The sequence below is a fragment of the Scyliorhinus torazame genome, chromosome 2 (genome assembly GCF_047496885.1).
Source record: "Scyliorhinus torazame isolate Kashiwa2021f chromosome 2, sScyTor2.1, whole genome shotgun sequence".
In the NCBI taxonomy this organism is placed as follows: domain Eukaryota; kingdom Metazoa; phylum Chordata; class Chondrichthyes; order Carcharhiniformes; family Scyliorhinidae; genus Scyliorhinus; species Scyliorhinus torazame.
This window is the reverse complement of record NC_092708.1, coordinates 378,746,818-378,759,268: the sequence shown is the minus strand read 5'-3', so window position 1 is coordinate 378,759,268 and position 12,451 is coordinate 378,746,818. Positions and strand designations below refer to the sequence as shown.

Here is a 12,451-nt window from a genome sequence, read left to right as displayed (position 1 = left end):
AAAATTATGAGGGGCATAGACAGAGTGGATAGTCAGAGGCTTTTCCCCGGGGTAGAGGGGTCAATTACTAGGGGGCATAGGTTTAAGGTGCGAGGGGCAAGGTCTAGAGTCGATGTACGAGGCCCGTTTTTTACACAGAGGGTAGTGGGTGCCTGTAACCCTCTGCCAGAGGTGGTGGTGGAAGCAGGGACGATAGTGACATTTGACAAATACATGAATAGGATGGGAATAGAGGGATATGGACCCAGGAAGTGTAGAATATTTAATTGGGCAGCATGTTCGGCACGGGCTTGGAGGGCCGAAGGGCCTGTTCCTGTGCAGTACTTTTCTTTGTTCTTTGTTCTAGCCCACTGAGCTAAACCAGCTGGAGCAGTGCAGCAAGCTGAGGGAGGGCATGTGCACATGTTTGGCTCACAAGTTGTCCAGTCACCTTTCACACAGATGCTTTATATGAAAAATCATTCTTGGGCGTTGTGCGGGCATCGCCAGTAAGGCTGACACTTGTTGCCCACCCCTCATGCCCCAGAGAAGGTGATGGTGGGATATCATCCTCGGCAACAACTGCTGCATTTTGATTTAGCTGAGGGACATTAGCCACTACAGCAAGTCATTAAGCGTAAACCACGCTGTCGCAGGACGGGAGATACGTACAGGCTAAACTGGGTAAGAAACAGCAGATTTCCTTTCCTCAAAGGACATTACGGAACCAGTTAGGCTATTCGGCCCATTGAGTCTGCACTACCCTCTGAAAGAGCACCCTATCTCGCCCCACTCACCCTCCCTATCCCCGTAACCCCACCTAACCTACACATTGTTGGACCCTAAAGGGCAATTTAGCATGGCCAATCCACCTAATCCACAAATATTTGGCTAAATAGTCCAATAACATATCCTTGAAAGAAGAGATGGAAGGAGCTGAGCACTTTGAGATGTTTAGACATGACTGAGCTCTAGAATCATTACCTGGGTTCGGGTAGACAGGTGTACTCTCAAACAGCACTGTGGTTCCTCCATGGCACAGAGGCCCATACACAACATAGCTGTGACCAGTGATCCAACCAATGTCCGCAACACAGCCAAACACATCGCCATCATGGTAATCGAACACATACTGGAGAGAGAGAAAGACAAAATGAGGCCACATTGCAATTACAGATCATTATGGATCATCACAGGTTCTGTTGACGGTTGACCGGATGTTAAAACTATCCCAATCAGTTTTTTTGGTTTGGATTGATCCTCCCTCCCCGCAATGAGAACAGTTCTTTAGTGGTTACCACTGCTGCCTCACAGTCCTCGGGACCCAGGTTCAATTCCGGTCTCGGGTGACTGTGTGGAATTTGCACTTTCTCCCCGTGTGTGCGTGGGTTTCCTCCGGGTGCTCTGGTTTCCTCCCACAGTCCAAAGATGTGCAGGTTAGGTGGGCTGGCCAGGCTAAATTGTCCCTTAGTGTCCAAAAGGTTATGGAGAGAGGGTGGAAGCGTGGATTTAAGTGGGGTGCTCTTTCCAAGGGCCGGTGCAGACTCGATGGGCGGAATGGCCTCCTTTTGCACTGTAAATTCTATGATTCTATGACAATCTATGAACTTTCCCCAAAACGTTCTGGTTTTGAAAAACGGATGTGTTTTGGTTGCTTGCACTCTCCTCACAAGCACCTGGGGCGGGATTCTCCGGGAATTGGCGGGACGGGCAGAAACGGCGCAGTGGAGTGGCGGGAACCACTCTGGAGTCGGACCGCCCCAAAGGTGCGGAGTGGTTTGCGCCCGGCCGGCCGGTGTGGAAGGCCTCTGGCACCGCAGCGGGGTTCACCTTCGCGCCGGCCATTGCGGAGGCTTAGACGGCCGGCACGTAGGAATAGAGTGCCCCCATGGCACAGGCCCACATGCGGAACGGTGCGCCCTGACCGCGGGCCAGGCGACCGTGGGGCACCCCGGGGGCCAGATCGCCCAGAGGACCCCGGAGGCCGGCAAAGGAGCTGGGTCCCACCGGTAGGGACCTACCTTGATTTACGCCGGCGGGGCCCGGCAAAAACAGGCCGTAACTTGGCCCATCGCGGTCCGGAGAATCGGCGGAGGGAGGCCGCCGACCGGCGCAGCGCAATTCCCGCCCCCGCCAGATCTCCGGCGCCGGAATATTCGGCAGCCGGCGGGGGCGGGATTCACGCCCCCCCCCACCGATTCTCCGACCTGGGTTGACTTGGGAGTGGGTGGAGGCAGCCTCATGTAAGGGTACCAGTCTGGTGGTGTTGGTGACGGCGCCTCTGCCGTTCCCGCCGGCGTGCTTCTCCACCAGTCCTGTAGTGGTCGCGGCCCTTCGGATCTGGGGACAGTGGAGGAGGCACGTGGGAGCAAAGGGAGCATCGGTCTGGTCCCCGATATGTGACAACCATTGATTTGCCCCGGGGAGGTTGGACGGGGGGTTTCGGGTATGGTGGAGGGCGTGGATTGAGCGGATGGGAGATTTGTTCTTGGAAGGGAGCTTCCCTAGCTTGAGGGCGCTGGAGGCCAAGTTTGGGTTGACGAAGGGGGAATGAATTCCGGTATATTCAGGTGCGGGACTTTTTGCGCAGGCAGGTGCCACCTTTTCCACTCTTGCCACTAAGGGGGATCCAAGATAGGGTAGTGTCTAGAGGATTGGTGGGGGAGGGAAGTGTCTCGGAAATTTACAAGGAGCTCATGGGGGCGGAGGAGACGCAGACCGAGGAGCTGAGGCATAAATGGGAGGAGGAGTTCGGAGGGGAGATTGGGGAAGGCCTGTGGTTGGACGCGCTGTGCAGGGTTAATGGGACTGCAACATGTGCCAGGCTCAAAGTCGTCCACCGGGCCCACATGACAGTGTCCCGGATTAACAGATTCTTCGGCGTAGAGGACAGGTGTGTAAAGTGTCTGAGAGGACCGGCAGACCATGTCCACATGTTTTGGGCGTGTCCAAAATTTAGGAATTCTGGCAGGGGTTTGAGGACGTCATGTCCAGAGTATTGAACATAAGGGTGGCAATGGGCCCGGAGATGGCGATTTTTGGTGTTTCAGAGGCCCCGGAAGTCCAGGGAGAGAAAGAGGCCGACGTTTTGGCCTTTGCTTCCCTGTTGCCCGGAGACGGATACTTCTAGCTTGGAGGGACTCAAACCCCCCGAAGTCAGAAGCCTGGCTGTCAGACATGGCGAGTTTCCTGGGCTTGGAGAAAATCAAGTTCACCTTGAGAGGGTCGTTGTTAGGGTTCGCCCGGAGGTGGCAACCATTCATTGACTTCTTTGTGGACAATGATCGTCAGCAGGGCGGGGGGGGGGGGGGGGGGGGGGGGGGGGGGGCGGGGGGGAAGAGAGAGAGAGGGAGGGTTACTGTATTTTGTTTACTGTACAGTCCTTTTGTTTTCTCGTTCTGTAATTCTACTGTTTACAATGCCAAAAAATACCTCATTAAAATTGTTTATCACCCAGCATTAGATCGTTCCAGATCTAGGACGGGAAAGAGGCCGGCTGCGGCCAAGGTGCTTCGGGGGTTTATGGACCAGATGGGGGGAGTAGATCCGTGGAGATTTGCTAGGCCCCTGGCCAGGGAATTTTCTTTATTTTCCCACGTACACAAAGCCTACTCCCGGATAGATTTGTTTGTTTTGAGCAGGGCTCTGATCCCGAAAGTGGAGGGAACGGAGTACTCGGTCATAGCCATCTCAGACCACGCCCCGCACCGGGTGGAGCTGGAGTTGGGAGAGGGGAGGGACCAACGCCCGCTGTGGCGTCTAGATGTGGGTTTGCTGGCAGATGAGGAGGTGTGCAGGATGGTACGGGGGTGCATTGAAAGGTATTTGGAGACCAACGACAACGGGGAGGTGCAGGTGGGGGTAGTATGGGAGGCGCTGAAGGCCGTGGTCAGGGGAGAGTTCATCTCCATCAAGGCTCACAGAGAGAAGAGAGAGGGCAGGGAAAGGGAGAGGTCAGTGGGGGAGATCCTGAGGGTGGACAGGAGATATGCAGAGGCCCCTGAAGAGGGACTACTTAGGGAGCGGCGAAGTCTCCAGACGGAATTCGACCTGTTGACCACAGGGAAGGCAGAGGCACAGTGGAGGAAAGCACAGGGGGCGACGTACGAGTATGGGGAGAAGGCGAGCCGGATGCTGGCACATCAGCTCCGTAAGAGGATGGCAGCGAGGGAGATAGGTGGAGTCAAGGATGGCAGGGGAACTACGGTGCGGATTGCGGTGAAAGTAAATGAGGCATTTAAGGCCTTTTATGAGGAGCTGTACAGATCTCAGCCCCCAGCGGGGGAAGAGGGGATGCGACGATTTCTGGATCAGCTGAGGTTCCCGAGGGTGGAGGAGCAGGAGGTGGCTGGTTTGGGGGCGCCAATTGGGTTGGAGGAGCTGATTGCAGGACTTGGGAGCATGCAGGCGGGGAAGGCCCCGGGACCAGATGGGTTCCCGGTCGAGTTTTACAGGAAGTATGCGGACCTGCTAGCCCCGTTGCTGGTGACGACTTTCAATGAGGCAAGGGAGGGGGGGACCCTGCCCGCGACAATGTCTCTGATCCTGAAGCGGGACAAGGACCCACTGCAATGCGGGTCGTATAGGCTGATTTCGCTTCTTAATGTGGACGCTAAGTTGCTGGCAAAAGTGCTGGCTACGAGGATTGAGGACTGTGTCCCGGGGGTGATTCACAAGGACCAGACGGGATTTGTAAAGGGCAGGCAGCTAAACACCAATGTGTGGAGGCTCCTAAACGTGATTATGATGCCATCGGTGGAGGGAGAGGCGGAGATAGTGGCAGCTAGGGACGCGGAGAAGGCCTGTGACCGAGTGGAGTGGGAGTATCTCTGGGAAGTGCTGCGGAGGTTTGGGTTTGGGGAGGGGTTTATCAGTTGGGTTAAGCTCCTATATAGAGCCCCGGTGGCGAGTGTGGTTACGAATCGGCGGAGGTCGGAGTATTTTCGGCTGTATCGAGGGACGAGGCAGGGGTGCCCCCTGTCTCCCCTGTTGTTTGCATTAGCAATTGAGCCTTTGGCCATGGCATTAAGGGAGTCCAGGAAATGGAAGGGGGTGGTCCGAGTGGGAGAGGAGCATCGGGTGTCGCTGTGTGCAGACGACCTGTTGCTGTATGTGGCAGATCCAGTGGAGGGGATGGTGGAGGTCATGCAGATCCTAAGGGAGTTTGGGGACTTCTCGGGCTATAAGCTCAATGTAGGGAAAAGTGAACTCTTTGTGGTGCATCCAGGGGACCAGGGAAGAGGGATAGACGACGTTGAGGAGGGCGGAAAGGAGCTTTTGGTACTTGGGGATCCAGGTAGCTAGGAGTTGGGAGCCCTGCACAAACTTAATTTGACGCGGCTGGTGGAGCAGATGGAGGAGGACTTCAAACGATGGGATGTGTTGCCACTCTCGCTAGCGGGCAGGGTACAGTCGATTAAAATGATGATCCTCCCGAGGTTTCTTTTTGTGTTCCAGTGCCTTCCTATTATGATTACCAAGGCCTGTTTTAAGCGGGTAGGTAGGAGCATCATGGGCTTTGTGTGGGCAAACAAGACCTCGAGGGTAAAGAGGGGGTTTCTGGAGCGTAGTAGGGTCAGAGGAGGGCAGGCGTGTCCGAATCTGGGTGGCCCACCACCCTAAAGATTGAGGCTGGGAAACAGCCCTGCAGTGGCCAATAATTGGCCACTTATGATCCTCAATTGGGACAAGGGTGGCAGCTCCCCATCTGAGGCCTTGCCTGCCCCAGTGTAAACTCATTGTGAGGTCAGGCTGGGCAGGACGGGAATCCTGTCCCTTCAATTTCCCACCTCGTTCCGCCCCGCCTAAAAACCCTCCCTGGGGTTAAAAATTAAATAAAATTCAGGCCTTTGTTTCTTTGTTCTGGAAAAAGAGGTAATGCTTGAAACATAAACGCATTCTCCCTTACGCCCCTTCCTCAGAGGAAGAACTCTTCACTCTCTGACCACACTCTCCAATTTGACACAGAATCAATTCCTACATTTAAACATCTTAACAGGTTGCATGATGTCCCTCCACTTTCTTCCCCAATCCCCATCGTCACTGAAAAATGTCCTTACTCGCATCTGAAACTTGGTTTATTTTTTCCTCGTTCTGCTCTGAATCCTGTTCCCTCCAAATAATCTGAATCTTCATTGAAGCTTTCCAGAGAAGAGGAAAGTATGGAGGCTTCCTTCATCCATGAGCCTCCCCACCCCTCCCCCACCCCCATTCTCCAGCGACAAAGGTATTTGTCAGCCGGCCCCCTGCTGCTCTCACAAGTTCAGCAATATCTCCCCATCGCCCCTCCCCCAGCAGCAAACTAACTATTTCCAATGGTAAAGTAAGGGCAGGACAGCGTGTGGGTCATACAGACCAATCTCCCTGATTAACGTCGACACCAAGCTCCTGGCTAAAGTCTTGGCGCTTAAAACTGAGGACTGTGTCCCGGAGGTGATCGGGGACGACCAAACAGGGTTTGTTAAAGGCAGACAGCTGGTAGCCAACTTGAGAAGACGACTCAATGTGATCATCATGCCCCCGGGGGCAGAGAGGTAATGATTAGGGGAGGGGTGGAGCACAGGGTATCGCTGACGACCTGCTCCTGTACGTATTGGACCCGCTGGCTGGGATGGACAGTATACTAGGAGTATTGAGAGAATTTGGCAGGTTTTCAGGGTACAAACTGAACATGACTACGGGTGAGATGTTTGTAGTGCAGGCGAGGGGCCAGGAGAACAGGTTGAAGGGGCTGCCATTTAGGATGGTCGGAGAAAGTTTCCCAGACTTAGGGATACAGGTGGCGCGAGACTGGGGCAGGCTGCATAAGCTAAATTTGACTAGAGTGGTGGAGCAAATGAAGAGCGGGTTTAGGAGACGGGACGCACTCCCGCTATCACTTGCGGGGAGAGTGCAGACGGTAAAGATGACAATCCTCCCAAGATTCCTGTTTATTTTTCAGTGCCTCCCGATTTTCATCCCGCGGTCCTTCTTCAAAAGGGTCAACAAGATTATTATGGGCTTTGTCTGGGCGGGAAACCCCCGCGGGTGAAGAAAGCGATGCTTGAGAGGAACCGTAGCGAGGGGGGGGCTGGCGCTGCCGAACCTCAGCAACTACTATGGGCGGCCAACATAGCCATGGTAAGGAATTGGATGGTGGGTACGGGGTCTATTTGGGGGCGAGTGGACGCGGCTTCGTGCAGGGGTACCAGTTTGGCAGCCCTGGTCGTAGCGGTGGCAGCCCTGCGGATTTGGGGCCAGTGGAGGAGGCATGTAGGGGAGGTGGGAGCATCGGCCTGGTCTCCAATATGCGATGTGACAACCACCGATTCGCCCCTGGGAGTATGGACGGTGGATTCCGAGCGTGGCAGCGGTGGGAAGGATGGGCGATATGTTCTTGCGGGGGGAACTTCTCGAGCATGAAGGCTTTGGAGGAGAAATTCGGACTAGAAAGAGGGAATGACTTTTGGTACTTGCAAGTGCGTGACTTCATACGCAGACAGGTCCCATCCTGTCCGCGCCTCCCACCAAATGGGATCCAGGACAGAGTAGGCTCTAGGGGAGAGGTAGGAGAGGGGAAACTCTCGGATATTTACCGAGAACTTATGAAAGGGGATGAGTCCCAGACAGAGGAACTGAAGCTCAAGTGGGAGGAGGAGCTCGGCGAGGAGATGGAGGAGGGGGTATGGGCGGAAACCCTGAGTAGGGTAAATTCAACTGCAATATGTGCTAGGCTCAGCCTGATCCAGTTCAAGGTCGTCCACCGGGCCCACATGACGGTGGCCCGGATGAGTACATTTACTGGGGTGGAGGACAAGTGCGGGAGGGTCAGCGAATCACGTCCACATGTTCTGGGCATGCCCAAAACTTAGTAGATACTGGGAGGGGTTTGTGGGCGTCATGTCCCAGGTACTGAAAGCTAGGGTGGTGATGAGTCCAGTGGTGGCAATTTTGGGGGTCTTGGAAGACCCGGGGGTCCGGGAGGAGAGGGAGGCCGACATCTTGGCCTTTGCTTCCCTGGTAGCCCGGCGACGTATATTGCTGGCATGGAGGGACTCAAAGCCCCCGAAGGCCGAAGCATGGCTCTCGGACACGGCGAGCTTTTTGGGGCTGGAAAAAATTAAGTTCGCCATGAGAGGATCTGTATTAGGGTTCGCCCGAAGGTGGCAACCATTCATCGACTTCTTCGCGGGGAATTAAACGTCAGCAGGGGCGGGAGGGGGTAGATTAGAGTAGAATGGAAGGGATAAATAGGCGGGTACTGTTTACGAGAGAGGTTTGGTCTTTTGCACTATGTTTCTCTTTTGGGTTGATATTTGCACATTACTGTAACTGTTTACAATGCCAAAAATACCTTAATAAAAAAAAAGTCAGGGCAGGACATCGCTGGAGTTACTCTCTAAGATACCACTCATTCAGCTTCCCCTCAACGAGTGACATTGACATAGTTCCTTCCGCTGGTGTTTGAGTTAACCCTTTACTCTACACAAGGTAAACCACAGACTTCTGAGCAGAGGCAGTTGTTCTCCGAGGCGCTGCCACTTGAGCACAGCATGAATACATAGACCCACACATAGAGCAACACGATGATCCAAAATGTAAGGAACCCTCTGACGGTGTCGCTTGATTTCTCCTGAATGTGTGTTAAATACTGAAACAGATTAAACTGAAGTGATTGAAAGTGTCAGTGGACATAGTATAGGTGGGTTATAAAATTAACCCGCATCTGGGCCTGTCAAATATATTTGCTGTTCTGATATTGATGATGAGTAATTATTCTGAAGGTGTTGATGACGGCTCTATCAAGCAGCACTTGCTCAGCAATAACCTGCTCGCTGACACTCAGTTTGGTTCCACCAGGTCACTCAGCTCCTCACCCAATTACAGCCGCGATCCAAACACGGACAAAAAAGCTGCACGCAAGAGGAAACTGACATCATAGAATTTACAGTGCCAAAGGTGGCCATTCGGCCCATCGAGTCTGCACCAGCTCTTGGAAAGCACACCCCTCTTAAGCCCACACCCCCACCCTATTCCCATAAACCAGTAACCCCATCTAACCTATGGGCAATTTTGCATGGCCAATCCACCGAACCTGCACATCTTTTGGGTTGTGTGGGCGAAACTCACGCAAACACAGGGAGAATGTGCAAACTCCACACGGATAATGACCAGAGCCGGGATTGAACCTGGGACCTCGGCGCCGTGAGGTAGCAGGGCTAACCCACTGTACTGCCCATTTATAAAGAGTTTGAATAACAATTCCCACCAATGGGAATGTGAAGGGTGAGGCAATGATTGTCACACTGACCCTTCAGTCTCATTTTTGGCACACATCTCCTTCAATAGTGGCCAAAATTATTCATCCATTACAAAACTTTCTTCTGGACATTGATTTCAAACCTCTCCCTGAATAGCTGTGAAGTAAGAACCATTTCTACTGTAAATAAAACAAAAGTTGCTCCAACTGATTTTTCTTTTGCACATTTGTTTTCACTTTCAGCTTGATCGATGTTCTCTGGGATGAACCTTTAGCGGGGGAGGGGGGTCACTCCATCCCAGGAATGCAACTTTTTCTAAGGTTTCCAGGTCCCCGCATCACGGTTCAATTCCCGTACCAGTCTCCCCGAACAGGCGCTGGAATGTGGCGACTAGGAGCTTTTCACAGTAACTTCATTTGAAGCCTACTTGTGACAATAAGCGATTTTCATTTTCATTTCAAATGTGAAGCCCCAGTGAGAATCTGAACTCTTGAACCGTGATACCTTGACAATCAAGGAACTGGCGGCATCTGTGGGGCGGGGGGGGGGGTGCGGGGAGAGATGATGTTTTGGGTCTGGGTGACCCTTTGTCAAAGCTCTTTGGGCTTTGGCGGGGGATCACCTGGACTCGGGACGTTAGCTCTTTTCTCTCCCTGCCAGACCTGCTGAGATTTTCCAGCATTTTCTCTTCTAATGTTTTTTGCCCCTTGGTATTTCTCAACTCCACCCATACAGACTCCACATTGTCAAAGCTAATATCCTTTCTCACCATTGTGTTCATTTCCGCTTTAACCAGCAGGGCCACGCCACCACCTTTTCTTCTATGCCTGTCCTTCCGAAATACTGAATACCCAGGGACATTCAGTTCCCATCCTTGGTCACCGTAATCCCAATTATATCGTACCCGTTTACCTATCTGCACGATTTATGTTAAAATCCGAATGACATTTAAAAAAAAAAAAGTGAACAATGGCTAACATCTCAAAGATCCTGGCGTGTAAGTCACCTTGTATGACAAAAGCAGTCCAGCTACACTAACACAATTGAGCCAACAGACAGTTTGTCTGCTGCAGCCAGCTTTGAACAAAGGCTGCCGTTCGCAGGAGCTGATGTCCAATAATGGTGCGAATGGCCTAAACATTGACTGTTCTCACACAATGGTTTCAACAAGAGGGCCTCGTTTAACAAGCCAAAACCAGTATCACAGGAGCGAGCGAGACTTGGGCTAGCAGAATTCCTTTCATGATACAGTCTTTGGGCGTGAGGGGAAATCTTCCTGCCTGGCTCGAGTGGTTAGAATCTGCAATGCACTGGGTTCAGAAAGCTGGAGAGGATTAAGTTTGCCCTGAGAGGGTTCTGCAGGCGGTGGCAACCGTTCCTAGACTACCTCGCGGAGCGTTAGAGGAAGGTCGGTCAGCAGCAACACTGGGGGGGGGCGGAGGGGAGGGGGGAACGAGAGATTGTTTGAGGGGATGGATGAGCAGGAGATAACATGGAGGGTGGGGGAAACTGGCACGTGCGGGCGAGAGCCAGTGTATAAAGCTATGTAAATATACCATTTTGCCATGTATATATCTTGCTCAGTGCGATTTTGTTACGGAGGGGGGGGTTATTGTTTGTAAGGGGAAAAAATTGTGTTGTTAAAAAACTTTAATAAATATATTTTTAAAACAAGAATCTGCAATGCACTGCCTGAGAGAGGGTGCTGTGGGCAGTTTCAAGCCTGCCTTTCAAAAGACAATGGGATAATTATCTGAAGGGAAAATATTTGCAGGGCCACGGGGAAAAGGCAGGTTGCTGCTGCTGCATTCTCACTGGCAAGACATGCAAGTGTTTTCAAAAGCTTGCTCCGCAGCGGTGACAGTGACGTACGTGTGGATAGGTGGAGTACTGCTCATTTACATAACTGTCATGCAGTCTGATTGACAAAGGGGAAAAGAGGCAGGTTCTGTCAATATGAATCTCCTGTTTCAATGGCAAAGGCCAGGAGCAATGTGGCAAGAGTGAAAGTGTCAGTGCTTTCATCGAAGAGTCTTTGGAATGCTGTCAGCGTGCTGTAAAAGAGGGAGGGCATATGGCACTCGGGCAACTCAAGAACATTGGCCATCGCTTCTCGGCCTTTTGGCTAAGATCAAGTGTAGTATCTGTTCTTATCAGTTTAATATCTGATACGTCCCTTATCTGGGGACCATATATTAAATTGATTTTTGGAGCAGGGAGATGGAATAGGGGCTTGCTCCGTCCACTCCACGCATCGACCTGGTATTGCAGTATCTCCAGCAACGGTGCACACCACCCCTTCATGGGGAATTTCAAACTCAAAAAACAGCTCAAACACATACAAATATACACTTTATTCACACTTCTTCCAGCACACAACAAAATGCTTCGGCAACTGGCTGCTGCTACTCACCTTCTACCTGGCCCCGGGGGTGTCATCAAGAATGACCAAACGCATCTTACAAGCACAACGGCGAAAGGGAACTCATTCAAAATTGACCACCCATTTCACTCTTCAATGTGCATTACTCGGCTTCTCGGCCTTTTGCCTAAGATCAAGTGTAGTCTCATTTGATCGAGGGAAGCTGAGGATTTCGATGACGATCGTGGATTGGAGAACTCGGAGGGATTGAAGTCGTCAAAGAAGAAACGTTTGGAGCTTGGCTGCTATTGGTGGATCTACATGCTGGCCTAAACCTCGGGTTTAGGCCTAACGCCGATACAGTTTCACACCCAACGTACGAGCTATGGATGCAGCTGCATCCCGACCACCAGGCTGGGGCGTGCGAAACACTGTCCGAGTCACAGTGAAGAAAACGGATGGAGAGTCACCTTTGGACCGGAAACACTTCGTGAAGAAGGTGCTGCTCGAGTGCTGTGGGTTTAAAGCAACAGAGATCTTCTGCTTGCAAAACTTCCCCAAGAATGGTTTCTTTGATGTCACCTTCAAGAGCGTCGCAGCGTGCATCAAATTCTTGAACGTCTTCAAGGAAAAAGGTAACCAGAGTCCCTTGTCGATCCTGACTGCGGAACCTCTGTTTACGCTACCGGCACAGCGAAATCGGGTTGTTACACTGCACACGTACAACCCCCACGTCCCTGTATCTGATGTGCTCACGTTCCTCGCCAGGTACGCTGAGCTGAAAAGTGACAGCGTGCAAGTGAAAGACACCTTCGGCATCTGGACAAGTGAGCACCAGGTCAAGGTGACCCTAAGAACGGACAGCAACGGA

The 12,451-nt window shown here is 52.3% G+C and overlaps 1 non-coding gene across 1 annotated transcript; it reads left to right on the top strand.

Annotated features, from left to right (window-relative positions):
- The first annotated feature begins 11,323 nt into the window (after positions 1–11,323).
- Positions 11,324–11,514, top strand: LOC140408122 (U2 spliceosomal RNA). Its single transcript, XR_011940040.1, has one exon. It is a non-coding gene; the product is annotated as a U2 spliceosomal RNA (small nuclear RNA).
- Positions 11,515–12,451: the final 937 nt, after the last annotated feature.